Source organism: Equus caballus, chromosome 21 (genome assembly GCF_041296265.1).
Source record: "Equus caballus isolate H_3958 breed thoroughbred chromosome 21, TB-T2T, whole genome shotgun sequence".
NCBI lineage: Eukaryota > Metazoa > Chordata > Mammalia > Perissodactyla > Equidae > Equus > Equus caballus.
The window spans coordinates 24,053,334-24,069,438 of NC_091704.1; the positions used below are offsets into that span (position 1 = coordinate 24,053,334).

At 37.6% G+C, this 16,105-nt stretch overlaps 1 long non-coding RNA gene across 1 annotated transcript in view; it reads left to right on the forward strand.

The window, feature by feature from the left end:
- Nucleotides 1–8,629, forward strand: part of LOC138919782 (uncharacterized) — a 64,033-nt gene extending 55,404 nt beyond the window's left edge. The window contains exon 3 of the long non-coding RNA XR_011430342.1: nt 7,420–8,629. This is a non-coding gene — a long non-coding RNA (uncharacterized lncRNA). The remainder of the gene's footprint in view (nt 1–7,419) is intronic.
- Nucleotides 8,630–16,105: the final 7,476 nt, after the last annotated feature.

Below are 16,105 nucleotides of genomic sequence, written 5' to 3' on the forward strand. Positions count from 1 at the left end.
AACTCCAGTATAAGGAGTTCTCAAAAATATCTGCCCTGTTGGATTTTGGAGTTTTCCAGGACACATATTTCCTGTGTGTTTCCCATTCTATTTCTTTCAGAATGGAAATTCTTATTGAGGTTTTCTGTCCCCTTTCCACCGTTGTATTTTGATTGCAGTGGGATAGAGAAATTTCCTCTTAAGTATACGTCTCCAGATCAGGAGGAGCCAAATATGGACCTTGTCAATGCACATAATCCATAATCAATCTATAAATCAAAATTGAGATGAGTTTATTATGAGCCAGTTCTGAGGACTATAGCCCTGGGGCCTTCCTTCCTTGGGGAAGGAAGGGCACCAAAGAAGTCAGATATACAGAGTGGTTACATACCGTCTTGGAACAAAAAGCATACATCACATATGGTAGGAGTGTCCCTTTTACAGTAGTCATGAGATTGCTTTGCTGGCACAGCAGATCAGTGGTCATGAGGTGACCACAGCAGGTCAGTAATTAATTCTTAGTTTCTAGGAAGAGATGCTTATCCTTAAGGAAGTGCTGATGTGGAAGAAGATACATCCTTATCTTTAAGAGCACAATTCCTGTCTTTGGGACATTGTAAATGTTTTAAGCAGATATACAATGCATGCTCAATAGGCCACATCAGGCTCTTTTGGAAAAACAAGATCAGGGCAAGTTAGTTTTAAACCAAATAGCTTCCTCATATACTCCAATATATCCTGTTGCTTTTCATTTATTTATCCACCTGATATAAAACTATACCACCACAGATTCTGGATTTTAAGCTTGATGCTAGTTACGGATTGGACTTTTGGATTGTCCCCTTTGGGGGTAAGGCTTGACATGTGTAACTTCTTGGCACAGCTTTATAAACTAATTTGGGATTTGCTACCTTCTCTACCCACTGCTGCCGTGACTGTGGAAGCATGCATCAAAATTAAGCTTCAATCAACTGGCTCACTGAGTGCTATGGACTGAATTGTGCACACCCTTCACCCCGAATTCCTGTTGAAGCACTAAACCCACAATATGATTGTCTTTGGAGTAAAGAAGTAATTAAGGTTAAATTAGGTCAAAAGAGTGAGGCCCTGATCTGATAAGATTAATGTCCTTATAAGAGACACCAGAGAGCTGTCTTTCCTTCCCCACTGTGTGGAGATATAGGGAGAAGGTGATTATCTCTAAGTCAGAGAGAGCTCTGACCAGAACCTGACCTTGCTGGCACTGTGGTCCCAGACTTCCAGCCTCCAGAACTGTGAGAAAGTAAGTTACTGTTGTTTAAACCATCCAGTCTATGGTATTTGGTTACAGCAGCCTGACTTGACTAATACCGTGAGAGAATAGAATGAGCAAAGCCCCTGCCAACCCATGTTAGATATATAAGAGTGAAATAAACCTGTTGTGATAAGCCAGTAATATCCATGTAGCCAACTAGGTTTTGGCCTCTCTGTTTGGATGCTTCACAAGAAACTCAGAGTCAAAATGTCCAAAGATGAAAACTTGACTTCACCCCCATACCTTCTTATTCTTGTTCTTTCCTATCTTAGCTAGTAATAGTTCAATTCGCCCAATGGTTCAAAGTAGAAGTCCAGGAGCATTCTGGATTTCTTGCACTCCCTCACCTCCCATGTTAAATCTATCAGCAAGTTCTATTGACTACCTTCTAAAAGTGAGCTGAATTTATCCAGTTTTCTTCATCTCCATAGCTCTCATCCTAGAACATCACTATTATTTCTTGCATGGATTACTGTACTAACTTGATAATTGATTTTCCCACTTCTACTCCTTTTTCCAATGTATTCTCCACAAGCAACCAGGAGTTCTTCATAAAACATAAGTATCAAGCATCAATCACTATCATGCTTAAAAACCTTCAATGACTTCCCATTATACTTTTTGAAAAAGTACAATTAACTATGAACCATGTCTATTTCTTCTACCTCATCTCTTGATTCCTTTTTGTCTACTTCAATCAATCATATTTTTCTTTTATCTATTCCTTGAATTTGCCAAGATATCTTTGGTCACAAAATATGTTTTTAATTATGCATTATGATAGCAGCAAGAACAACATGAATAACAATACGAATAACTAATATTATTGAATGCTTACCCTGTACCAGGCACTGTCCTAGGACTGTACATATATTAATTCATTTAGTACTCACAATGAAATATAGATTATTACTATGCCCATTCTATAGATTAGGAAACCAAGGCACAAAGAAATGTCTGGGTTCATTACACTAGTAACTGTTAGATACAGGATTTTAACTCAAATGATCTGTTTCAGAGCACAATATCACTTCTCTTCTTAAGTATTGTTCTCCCTGCTTGGTCTTCTCATTTCTCTTCTGTTTCATATGGTTGCCTCCTCTCACCATTTGATCCCAGCTTAAGTATCACCCTCTTAGGGAGATGATTGTATCCAAGTAGCCTTATCCTCACCACCCCATTGTTTTCCATCACAACGTTCTGTTTCCTACATAACGCATGTCACCATTGGTAATTCAAAATTTATTGTTTATTTCTTTATTTTATAGCTCAAGTGTTGGCAAACTTTTTCTGTTAAGGGCCAGAGAATAGGTATTTTAGGCGTCGTGGGTCATATGTTCTCCATTTCAACTGTTTGATTCAGCTATTACAGCACTCGGCATGGGAACTGGGGAACTGCGGGCCGCCAAAGCAGAACGTGGAAACTTAATCCCTGCACCACCAGGCCAGCCCCATCCACTCTGCTTTTTAAAAGGGCAGCATTGTCTTACTTCCACACACAAAAAATTGACGTTAACATTTCATCTGATTCTATTTCAGAAGCAAAGTGACATACCAATATGAAGAGGGGGGCATGGAACAGGTTATAGAAAAAGGAAGGGGAGAAAGAGCCCTTGAAACTTCATCAAGATATACCGACACCTCCTATTTTATACATTAAAAAGAAATTCTTAGTCATTAACAGTTGACTCTTTTCTTTTGAAGAATTGAAGTCGATTCCCTTATGATTGCATGTTTTTTCATTAGAACTCTTTTTAGCTTTGAGATTTCCCATTTATCTAGTATATATTCAGTTTTGTACAAATGAAAATCAGTGACTCATTCTGCACCTGGGTGGGAACAGAATGGTAGGCACATCTGGGCAGGGTAGTAGGAGCTGGAATATGGACGAGTTCTTTGAAGAATCAGTACAATAGAATGTGTTTAATAACATTGTGTCCTCTTTGTACCTCATCAACTTCCAGCTCTTACATCACTAAAGGGTTTGCTGGGTATCTCTGCTTCCTATGGTAAAGGTGCTCTAAGAACACATAGCCCCTAAGAACACATGGCTCCTACAGACAGTTGTTCATGTTAGAGAAAATCTCCCTTTAAATAGCCAAGTGCCGTGAAAGGGCAAGGAAAGAACTTGGAAACAATTCTAGGGTTCATTAAATCTTAGAAATTTAAAACATTGGATTTTTTTATTTTAAATAGAATTTCTTGGCTTGAAAAATTTGAGAAAGAAAAATAATTTGACAGTTTAAATTGAGATACATTAAGAAATTATCAAGAGCAAGACATTGAGGGAGATGGGAAAGTATCCACCACAATATTTCCCCAATATTTTGCAATTGCAACACATTTCTGATTGTTTATCTTGGAAATATCTTTTCTCCATTTTCTTAAAAATGGTTTGACCTACATGTTAATTCTTAACCCGAGTGGTTAAAAATCACCTTAATTTTGATAACTTTGTAAACCTCCTCTATCTTAGATGAAATTAAGCTGAAGAAGGTCAAATTAGGTATTGATACTATATTTTGGATAATTTCCTGGATCCGTATGTGAGAGAAATGAGTAACAAATGAACCTCTAACCTATAAAGAGATTCTGGCTTGGCTAGTGTCTTAATTCATTTGGGCTGCTATAACAAAATACCATAGACTGGGTGACTTAGAAACAACAGACATTTATTTCTCATAGTTCTTGAGGCTGGGAACTTCAAGATCAAGGTGCTGACAGAGTCGGTGTGTGGTGAAGGCCTGCTTTCTGGTTCATAGATGGAGCCTTCTCGCTGTGTCCTTACCTAGTGGAAGGGAAGAGCTAGCTCTCTGGGGTCTCCTATCCCATTCGTGAGAGCCCTACCCCATGACCTAATCACCCCAAAGGCCCCACCTCCCAATCGCATCACCCTGAGGTCAGGATTTCAACATAATGAATTGGGGGGGAGCCGTGGTCATAAACCTTCAGACCATAGCAGGCTGTTGGCTTTTTTCTTCTACCACATTCTTCAAAAAGAGTCTTGCCTTGACAAATTAGATCTTTTGAGATTTTATTGATACAGAATCAGGATAAAAGCAGTGAAAGAGAAGAAGAATTATGTAGGAAGAACTTGCAAAATTAGTTTCTGGGGAGAGCAGAAGAGTAGGATGAAGGAAAGGGTAAAGTGTTTGTGGGACACAGGTGGGCAGGAAAAGGGAGAGGAGTTTTAAAAAGTGTGGGTCTGATCAGTGTATATCTCCAATTTTTTTGAGAAATCACAAGTAAAATTTTGAGTTACTTTAAAATTATATTCTGCCTGTTAGAATTTTCTTTCTTTGATCAAGATGCTGCTCAATATCTTGGTATTGTGTGCATGAATGTCATAAGCATTACAGATCCATCAACTTTGTAAGCATTATACCCTCACACATGTGAGGCTGCCTCCTCTTCTTTTGTCGTCTCCATCATCAAAGTTGAATAAGTACCTTAATCACATGACGTGTCCGTAGTCCTTTGCACATTACAAAGGTGTTACAGCCGTTTTTTCTTTTTGATTTCTATTCATAGGCAAAAGTTCCAGATATAATCTGGAAAAAGCATGGCAACAAAAAGTAGCTATGATTTGTGAGAAAATTGCATAGATCGTAAAATGCATTTGACATAGTTCTTACTATGCAGTAGATTTCAGATTGAGTAACTGATATTTTTAAATTTCTGATATCATGATTTTCTCTGAGTGGAAGTACTTGGTTCACAGAATCCTGATTATCAATTTGGTGTTGCTGTAAACATTGGTTAAAGAGAATACCTCTAACATATGCCTAGGAACTGTGATATTAATCACAGTTTGAATTCAAATGGATTTAGGAATATTGTGAGTGGATCCCTGATAATCTCTTATCAAGACTCTCTCTCTCACCTTCTTAATATTCAACTTAGAAAACTTACTTTTATAGTAAAGGAAGAGGCCAACTAGACTCAAAAGCAACAATAAACAATGGTCATTGATCTAAGAACCATTATCATTGATTTGATTGATATCAACCATAATTGTCCAGGTCAGAAAGGATCTTAGTGTTCAGAAAAAACATGAGTTCAATCATGGTTGACTTTGTGGTTTTCAGGCGCCAGTGTCATTATATTAGGGTACAATCAGCATTTGATCTTGTCAAAAAAAAATCACTGAGAAATTGAAAAGTTTAAACACTTGCAGCAGGAAATAAAACCCTTGCCAATTTTCATCTTTGCATGAGACAGAATGGAGGAAAGTGACATTAGTCATTGAATTTAGTGCCATTTTCTTTCTAGTTGCAAATTAAAAAGCCATACTTCCAGCATATTCAGTGTCAGTCAGACACTCATAAGAATTAATCTGTCCAAATTGTGTCTAACTTAAAAAAAGGTTATGAAGAGGTTGTTCTCATTGGGGAAATGAAGATGTCTCAAATGCTTTTCTAATTGTGGCATAATGCGGATACCAGAGATGGGTGAGAATTATTTATGTGTTAGGCAAAAGATCTTTGATTCAGATATTTATTTTCCAATGGAAAAATTAAAAAACAGTAACTCAAAGGACTTTAATGCCATTTTCAGGTGACACAAGAGGTCTAGGTAAATTTTACGTGATAAAATGTTACAATAAGTAATTTTGGGGGCAGTTGAAAGGAATTTCTGGAATCAGAACTTTCCTAGATAATTCAGGGTATATGATAAGTGTACCTGTCTGGCAGGGTACTGTTCTCTGTCTGTACTATCTGTGCTCTACTGGAGTGATCTGATTTAAAAGGTTATGCTTGGAAGTCCTAAAAGTGAAGCTTGAGCTGGGTAACGAAGACCATTGATGCCAGGGAGTTTAGGATGTCCTGCAGAAGAGGGCGTATGGAAGGGAAAGTCTTTGGAGGGGCAGAAACAGAGAAACAGTCAGATTATGTTTTAGATACATGATTATGATTAACAGAGGTAGTGGTAGAGGACAGACCAAAGAGGGAGCGGCTTAGATCAGTTGGTGGGAATAACAGTTCAGATAAAGTAATGAAGGTCTAAACTAGGTCAGTGTTAGTGGGGATGGAGCAGACAGATTCTCCCCAATTTTTGAGGAAGAAATAACAGGGATAAGATGGGCAATATGGTTTCAATAATTTCCATTTTCTCTAACGAGTAGGGCAATGTAGGAGAAGGACATTGTGTTCAAGCACAGTCATTTACAAAATATAGTTTCTACGTAGCTACAACCCCTACTTTAGGCTAAAACAAAAAAAAAATCAACTAAAAGTAGAAAAATAATTTCAATCTTTGTAGACCAGTGGTTCTCAACTTTAGAGAGCATCAGAGTTACCTGGAGGGCTTATTAAATCACCAGTTGGTAGGCCTATCCCCAGAATTTCTGATTCAATGAGTGTGGGGTGGGGCCTGAGAATATGCATTTTAAACAGGTGCTGAGATGATGCTGATGTTGCTTATGCAGGAAGCACACTTTGAGAACCACTGTCCCAGATCATTGTTTTAAACAATGGTTTTCAATATGTCTGTTTCTGTTTCTGTCATGATCTGTAGTGACTGAGTGAGTTACAAAAATAAGTGGATGGATCTTATTCCCATTTGTCCAATACATTTTAACTTGGCCTAGATCATGAGTTATTTTATTTGTTTGTGTACTCTGGTCCTGTTTTTGTAAGATCACCATTCATTTCTTTCTATCTAAATCCCAAGGCATTGTTTTTGTGATTCTCAAGGAGTAAAGTTATTTAATCTTTGCCTTGTAATTTATCAGGCAACATTTTAAAGCCATAGATCCAAATAATTATTTAAATATATGTCTGGAACATTTATAATTATAACCATGTAAGGACTATAATGTTTGCCTAATATCAGCTGCTTTTATTAGATCTATCATTATCATAGGTCACAAGCCTAGAAGTATACCATTCTCGTTTAATGTGATTCCTTTTCTGAATTTCAATATTCACTGTAGGATGCTTCAATAAGATAAAAAAATATACATATAGTGTCTTCCAGTGAGTTGAAAAGAACCAAAATAGATATGGAAGTAAAGGTAATGTTAATGCTGGAATAGATTCCATGCCTGAAAATCATAAACTGTCTTAATACTCATCACAGGGGAACTAAAGTAGATGAAACATGCATATGGTGAGATAGTTATTGACTTTTTTTTAACCAATCAGAGAAATTTGAAGATATGAAAGAGGAAACTCACGAGGAAACGAAGTAACAGTGCAAATGCAGAGAGATGTATTTGTTATGGAGGATCCTGTGACTGAACGATAAATGTGAGCTTGACCCTGGGAACCACGATGTTTCTTATGTGGAAAGAATCTGTGCTGCTTGTGGATGAAAACTGCCTTGTGAATTTCTCTTCCTGTGAATTTTGTGATAAAAGGCATGATATTTCTGGAAATACAGCATTTTCATATTTCTCTTCAAATCTGGATTAACTTTTTCAATCTCCTCCTAAGCTCCTGAGTTTTTGTTTCCTCACTAGCTGACCACTCTGTGGTCCTCTCTAGCACTCACAGTCCTTACTATGTACTTGCCTCTGACATCCCTCAGCTTTGCAGAATCAGAGCAACCGACTTTATAACCTGGTTCTACCATCCTCATTGGGATATATTTTCCATTTACTTGAGAAAAGAATTAACTTTGTGGGGAAAATGACTGAAAAAAGCTTTAAAATACATGTTCCCTCAAAATTGCTCAGATAAGCTCCAATTTTGTGACTCCTAGCTTTTCTTCCAAGTACTCCAGAAGAGAATATACTTCAGAGGCACTCAGTAAGAAGAGATGATGATCCGTCATCATCCCTCAAATGTGCCTTTCCACCGAGGTAGAAAGATTTGCCAATATATTAAATGGAGCTTTCGCAACAAGGTAATAGGAACTGTTTGGTGGGTTTGGTTAACACAGCAGAGAGTTTGCTACAAAAACATTCTTATAATCTAAGACCCTAACCTCCACACTCTAGGGAAATAGTTTCCCAATTGGAGAATATAGTCTGTTGAATACAAATATGCAAAGATATGCTTGTTTCTAAGTAATTGTTCTTTACCCCTTATGTGAGCAATCTCTTTGTCTATGGATAAAAGCTCTGGCTTCTCTATTTTCCAAAATGTACCTGTGCATGTGTTGTAAAATTGTCTACAATTTTCTGAAGCTCCTCGGCCACAGGTGAAAAGCGTCTAGTACCCTCCTTGCATGTCTGAAGAACATTCATCATCTGTAGAAATTCCACGGTTTTTAAATGGAAGCCACCTGTGTCTGTGTAATGCCCGCTATGCATGTGTATGACTGACTTTGCAGCATAAAACAAGGAAAATAAAAATGTTTGCCTTTTGCCTTGACTTTTTCAATTGAAAAAATAAAAACTATGGCAACTTGCAGTATGTTGTGAAGGAACTGCGTAAAGCATGATTTTCTTTTCTTGTACGGTTCCCTGGGAGAATCCAAAACAGAAACAAAGTGTATATATGTGTATGTTTCCCCACTTGGCAAGTTTGTTATAGAACCTAAGTCATCTATCGCCATGTCACAGAGTCAATGGAATCCTCCCCTGTGAGTCTTGCCCCAAGATTTTCTGTGTGATTCTCAGAACAAAGGATCAGTTGAACTCAGAGTAGCTAATGTTGTAGATCACATGGTGACTCAGAGCTTTTTTGGACATGTGTCTCTTCTATCTAAGCTCAACATTAACTTCTTCCTAGTCACATCATGTGGATTCTTTTTAACTTCCTGTTGCTTGTTTTCTCTACTGTATCATACACAGCTGATCACATTCACCTTTTATTATTTCCTGTAGCCTTTCTGTATCTCAGCGATTGTCAACCTTGGCTGTACATTGGAATCACCTGGGGATCTTTAAAAACTGTTAATTCTTGGATGAATCTCACCACCACAGATCCTGATTAATTGGTCTAAGGTTTAGCCTTAGTATTGAAATTTTTTGTTCAGTACTTTTAAAAATAGCTTATTTAGGTCTAATTTACATGAAATAAACAGTGTGTACCTAAAGGGTACAATTTGATAAGTTTGACATATGTATCCACACATGAAGTCATCACCAGAGACACAAGAGTCGATGGACACATACATCATCACCAAAGGTTTGATCATGCTCCCTTGTCCTTCTCTCCTTCTCCTGCTCCCCTCTTCTCTACTTCCCCTCCATGCAACCACTGATTTTCTGTCACTATAGATTGGTTGTATTTTATAGGTTTTTATATAAATGGCATAATCCAATTTATATTCTTTCTTGTGTGGCTGTGTTCACACAGCACAATTATTTTTAGATCTAACCATATTGTTTGTTGCATGTATCAACTGTTCATTTCTTTTTATTGCAAATTAGAATCCCATATAATTGTTTATTCACCTGTTGAGGGGCTATTGAATTCTTCCCAGTTTTTAACTATTACAAGTTAAAAAAAGTGCTATGGGCATTCACATATAAGTCTTTGTATGAATGTTTACTTTCATTTCTCCAGGAGTGGAATGGCTGGATCATATATTAGGTGTATGCTTAACTTTTTAAAAAACTATCAAACCGCTTTCCAAAGTCGTTGTACCATTTTTACATTCCTACCAGCAGAGTATGAGAGTTCTAGTTCCTCCAAATCCTTGACGATGCTTCATAGGATTAGTCTTTTTTTCTCCCCCCAAATTTTAGCCATTCTGATGAGTGTGTAGTGGAATCTTGTTGTGGTTTAAATTTGCAATTTCCTAATGATTAATATTTTTGGACAATTTTTCATGTGCTCATCTGCCATCTGTGTATATTCTTTGGCGAAATATTTGTTCAAATCATTTGCACATTTTTTATCAGATTGATTGCTTTCTTTTTACTGAATTTTGAAAGTTCTTTATATATTCTAGATACAAATCTGTTTTTAGATACATGATTTTCAAATATTTTCTCCAGTCTGGATTGACTCTTAGTATCTTTTGGAGAGTAAAAGTGTTTAACTTTGAGGTTAATTTTTTCATTTATGTGTCATACTTTTGGTATCATATCTAAGAAATAATTGCTTAACCGAAGAACACAAAGTTTTTCTCCTATGTTTTCTTCTAGAACATTGTAATTTTAGGTTTTACATTTGATCTATGATTCATTTTCAATTAAAGCTTGTATATGATGCAGGGTATAATTAGAAATATATTTTCTATTTGTATGTGGGTATCTGATTATATTAGCATCATTTGTTGACTAGATTATCATTTCTCCACTGAAATGATTTTGAGTCTTCGTCAAAAACCATTTTTCTGTATATGTTCATATCTATTTATGTATTCTCTATTATACTTCATTGATCTCTCTACCTTTATCTCTCTTTTTTTTTTTGAGGAAGATTAGCCCTGAGCTAACTGCTGTCAATCCTCCTCTTTTTGCTGAGGAAGACTGGCCCTGAGCTAACGTCCATGCCCATCTTCCTCTACTGTATATGTGGGACGCCTACCACAACATGGCTTTTGCCAAGCAGTGCCATGTCTGCATCCAGGATCTGAACCGGTGAACCCCTGGGCCTGAGAAGAGGGACGTGGGAACATAACGGCTGTGCCACTAGACTGGCCCCTCTCTACCTTTATCTCGGTAGAACACTATCTTGATTACTGGAAATTTACCACGTCTTAAAATCAGGTAGTAAATTACTGCACCAACTTTGTTTTGTTTTTAAAAGTTGTTTTCTTATTCCAGGTCCTTTTATTTCCATATGAATTTAGAATGAACTGTCAATTTCTACAAAAACTCCACTGGGATTTTGAGTTTGATTGTCTCGTTACCACTGGGTGTTTGGTTAAAGTTCTTTATCTCCACTGTTCCTGCTGTGATACCGCTCCAGGAAGGAGAGCGAGGAGCACATGATTACTGAAGGGTCCGGGGAAGGTCCTGGCCTCCTAAATGATATTCAGGGATCCTGCATGGGGAAGAGGCCTTGTTACCACCTAGTTACGGATAAAGTCTTTGCTCTTCAAAGCTGGAGTAGAGTGCTTATATCTAAAAGCATTATATCTTGTTAGGCGGCCCCTGTCCCGGTCCTTTGGGCAGAGAGAGCAGATGTTTTTTGAGGGCGGGGCAGGGGACATTTTTGTCTGTGCCCATTGGCATTTGTCACTTGCTAGCTTCTTAAACTATGTGTCTGAGATATATAAGAAAAAAAGAAAGCCCGGGGGACCACAGGTTGCTCCTAAGATCTTGAGGTCCCTAGCCAATCTGCCTTCTCTCCACCTGTCAGAGATTTATGTTTATTCTATATGCAAGATGTCCAGGGATTTTAGTTGTGCTTGGTGGGAGCGATATGGAAGAGTTCACCTACTCCATCTTCCCAGAAGTGGAGGTAATTCATTTGCAAGTTTTTGATTAGGAAATTTTTGTGATAGAAGATCAAAAGATAATCTCAGTCATCATTCTCTGAACAAATTGGAAAGAGGTGGACTGGAAGCATATGTTATCTCTGGCGTATGCAATAAAGGCTTCTACAACAAACCCTCATTCCCTGACACACTGAATGATTGTCTGGTTGCCCAATACATACAGAAACTGTACTTATCCTTTACCTACACTGCTACATTTTCACCTTACCACGCTGGTCAAGAGGTAGCTATTGTTATTATTATTATTTAAGTTTGTACCCTTTTACCAACCTCTCACTGTTCCACTGCTCCCCACTCCAGACCCTGGCAACTGTTTTTCTCTTCTCTGGAATCATTTTCTACTCTCTGGAATTATTTCATTTTCCCAATGAAGTAATTGAACTTCAGAGGAATTAAATAATTGCTAGAAGTCACCCAGCAAGCAAGTCACAGAGTCAGATGTGGAATCTGGTCTACCTACCTGAGGTTGGCATCAGCGGCAAGATAAAGAACGATAGTTTCATGAGATTAGAGAAGATGCGTCAGTATTACTGGACACTGTGTAAGGTCAGAGGTGTTTGATGGTCTCAGTGCACAGCATATGCACCTTTGGTCATGATTTCCTCAATGTCACCTATTTGAGTATCACCTTTGTATTTGTGCCATATCTCAAGGCCACCTGGACTATTATTAGCTAATATTTTTCTTTAAGTATTAATAATTATTTTAATTAATTACTTATCTTAAACAAAAATATTCTATGGCTATGTAGTAATTATGTTATTTTAACATTATATGTATTTTTAATACATATTGAAATAAATGTGTAACTATTAAAACAATGGCTGATCTTTACATCAGCCAAAAGCTTTTCCGAAATCACCTTGCTGTGTTGTCTATGCTTCGGGATCCTGACTTTGGTGCCTGAAAGGGCTCTAACGGAGGATTATTGCAGACATAAATCTCCTATTAGGGCAGAAGGACGAGAGGCTCTTTCCCACCATTGTCGCAACTGGAAGCTGGTGATAAGGCTTGGTTGGAGGGCGACATTCCTCTTTTCTCCTGGGTAACACCTTCCTCTGTGTTCCAGATGATCCTATACTAGCCTTTCCGTAAGGCTTGTTATTAATCAAGGGTTAGGCTTTAGGAAAAATTGTCTCATTAAATAGAAACTTGCTTGTTGGTATCTCACTGGCTCAGCCAGATCTAAGACTTAGAGAAGACAAACTTCTCTCTTAGTACAATAAATCAAGACTATTTTTTTAAAAAATGTATCTAACTCTGCTTTAGTTACAATGCATACTTGCAACTATGTTGTGTCCTAGTTCTTACTTTCAGCAATCTCAAGAGGAATTCAGATTTTCCCCAGTGATGAGTTCATCAGATGTTGAAAGAAAGGTCCCATCTAGGGAAATAAGCTTTGCAAATCCTGAGATAATGCCAACAGAATAGAATAAAAACCGAGATTTGATCCACAAGACAGAGAAAGAAATTTGGCTCATTTGGAAAAATATACAAACCTTTAGAAAAGAATCCTCTAACAATCATATCACCACACAGCTGAACTGTTGCGGGGGAATGGCATAGCAGGGATTTTATTTATTCATTTAGAGGAGTTCAGTCTTACCGGCTTAGAAACAGGGACTGCCAATCAAAAGAAACTCATTTCACGTCTGTTCTCCTGCTGATAAACTATAATTGGTGACTGATTGCATATGAGGCATTCTCTTTCTTCCCTGACCTTTTTGTCCTGATAACCTGGTCTTTAACTGTCAGGGGTTGAAACAGGGCATGTTTAAGTGGAAAGTGCTTTTTCTTTCCAGAGATGGAGCACTTCCCTGGCATCTTGAAATGTTTCTCATTTGTGATATGAAATTAATTGCTTTATGATGGAAGTATTTGGAAAGGAGAAGAAAGCACTTTTAGACCAGCTTTTAGTAACAGATAATCAGCCACACACTTGGCTGAGGATATCACCATCCGCACATGGATTGCTCTAGCCAGAGTATCTGACGTCCCTCATTTTTACCTCCTGCTGTAGTAATGTTCAATATCAAAAAAATGTCAGCCTTTAAAACAGAAACTGAAGGCAAATATGACCTGTCCAGTCCTTAGGGAGGAGAAAGTTGCTGTTTTCTGGAACTGATTCACCTGAGGTGTGCATCTTTGGGATTTTACTTTCATTTGAAGTGTTAAGTAGCAGTTCCTGTTTCTGGAACTAGATAATGAGATTTCAGAGAATAGTGACTTTCTTGCTCTTAGATCTTATTTGAAATTATTGTTCTAGGCTTAAGTACCAAAAATAATGGCTTTTGTTACCGTTTAATGCCTTTGCCAAAAAGGGGCGTTCCAGAAAGCAAAGATGGAGATTGACCACGAAATTTGAAATCAAGAAGAAAGAAAGTCTTGAGACATATTTGAAAGTACTTGTGACAGTTTAGGTTCTTAATTTTAATTGGTAGCAGGCTGATTCTACATTTGTTGAAGGTGGTCAGTACGCTGGCTAGTAATCTTGTTTTTGTTCTTTATTTAAAGCATGTACTTCCATTATATAGAGAGAGCTTAGAACATGCATGCAAATACGCCTTCTCATTTTTCTCTTGCACAGTTCAGAATGGATATTGAAGTTCACTTGTCATTTAACCGTAACTTTTATTGCTGATTAGAGACATTTAATAACCATCCTTGTTAATAATTTAAAGTCATAAGTGTATCATACGCATATTGTAAAAATGGAAAAAATACAAATATGTATACAAAAAAGGCAAATAACCTCTCCACTTCAGCCCCTATTCTCACCCTTTTGAGGTAACTAGTATTTGCAGCCTGGTCTATGTCCTTCCACATTTTTCTTCAGACTCCTCTAAAATTATACATATATGTACATATATGTGCGTGTATATATATATATATATATACATATAATATACATCTATCTCTCTCTCTTAAATTGGTAGGATATCTATATATGTAACAGATGCAGGTAGTAGCCTACTCAACGCCTATTTTGAAGTGTCATCTTAAAATACACTTTAATAAATAGCTATACCCCCGAGAAGTCATTCGTTCCCTCACTAAAAGGAAAAAAAGCTCCAAGTCTCCTCTATTTACTTCTTTGGACCTGAAGTCTAGGGTTTCCAAGTGATGAGCAGTCTTCCCATCAAGTCTTCATGAAGCTCTCCATGGTCCAGTGTAGTGTTTTTGTTTGCTTTTTGTCAGCAATCTATAAGCCTTTGATTCTGTTCTCTGGGGAAACTTCCTTGCTTATATACAAGATGGGCATTAATGATGCTCTTTCGAGGGGATGCATAAATTTAGCAATCTCTTCCCCTTGATGCAAGTTGAGGGACGTGGGGACTGCCTTGGGATTGAATAGTTGCAGATTATTACAGGCCAGATTTGGAGTTGCTTTGGCAATATGGACCCCTTGACATTTAATATATTTCCTTTCAAATAATTTCATCACCTGATTACCAGAAGAAAACTTTTGGGGAATTTGTGATGTCTGGCCGCAGATCCCCTTGTTTAATAGCTTCAATGTCAAAGCAATTTAAACTTATACCCTTTCACCATCTGATTTTTGCCACCAGACTTGACCCCTTTTTGAAGAAGAGAACCTACCACATGTCTACTGGAGGCGCTTGTGAGCTTTGGCTTTTTCTTTGTCCTAGGTTTATATTTTGCTAAATCTGCATCCTTTTCCTCAGCTATTGGATGAGGTCACCTTTAGCCTAAGCTTGTGCCTTTCTTTAGTGTAGGCATCACTGCAGACAGTAAGAAATCTCTGACTTCATGCAGAATTCTAAAGGTCGTCTTATGATTTTTCTTGATTTTACAACCTTTGTAGGAACTTTGGAACCACATAGCAAAGTTTACCAACTTCCCATTCTATACTAATGGAGTCCTCACTGCCCTCAGCCCTATCTTCATCCCTTAGCCAAAGTCAAATATTAACACCTTTTTCCTGATAATACATTCAGAGTAGTCAATTTTCTTAGTTGCAAGCAACAGAAAATGACTTTTTCTGATTTAAGAACTGAAAAATAAAATAATTAGGAGGATTATTGGGTAGTTCACAGACTCTCTTGGAGAGCTGGAGAAATGTACTTGGAGGTTAGGGCTTCATCGGAAAAAATGCCCTAAGTCACTTTACTGGACTGGTCCAGCTATTCATCCAGATAGCTTGTCCTGGATGACATTGGATGCTGGATGCTGCTGTGGACATTGCTGCCACCACTCCCTGGAAATGCAGACTTACTGCAACCAGCGCAGCTGCCTGAGTAAATTCACCTTTGTCTTGCTTGTTTGTGTGTGTAGGTGGTGTGTGTGTGTGTGTGGGTGTTTGTGTGTATAAATGTATGTGATAGAAAGAGAGAAGATTTTAACAATAAAGACAACATACATTTATGCTAAAAGCTCAATAATTTTCTGAAATATATTCTATCCTGTACCTTTAGACCTCAGTGATGGTGAAATTTATTTGTCAACTTGGCTGAGGTATGGTGCCCA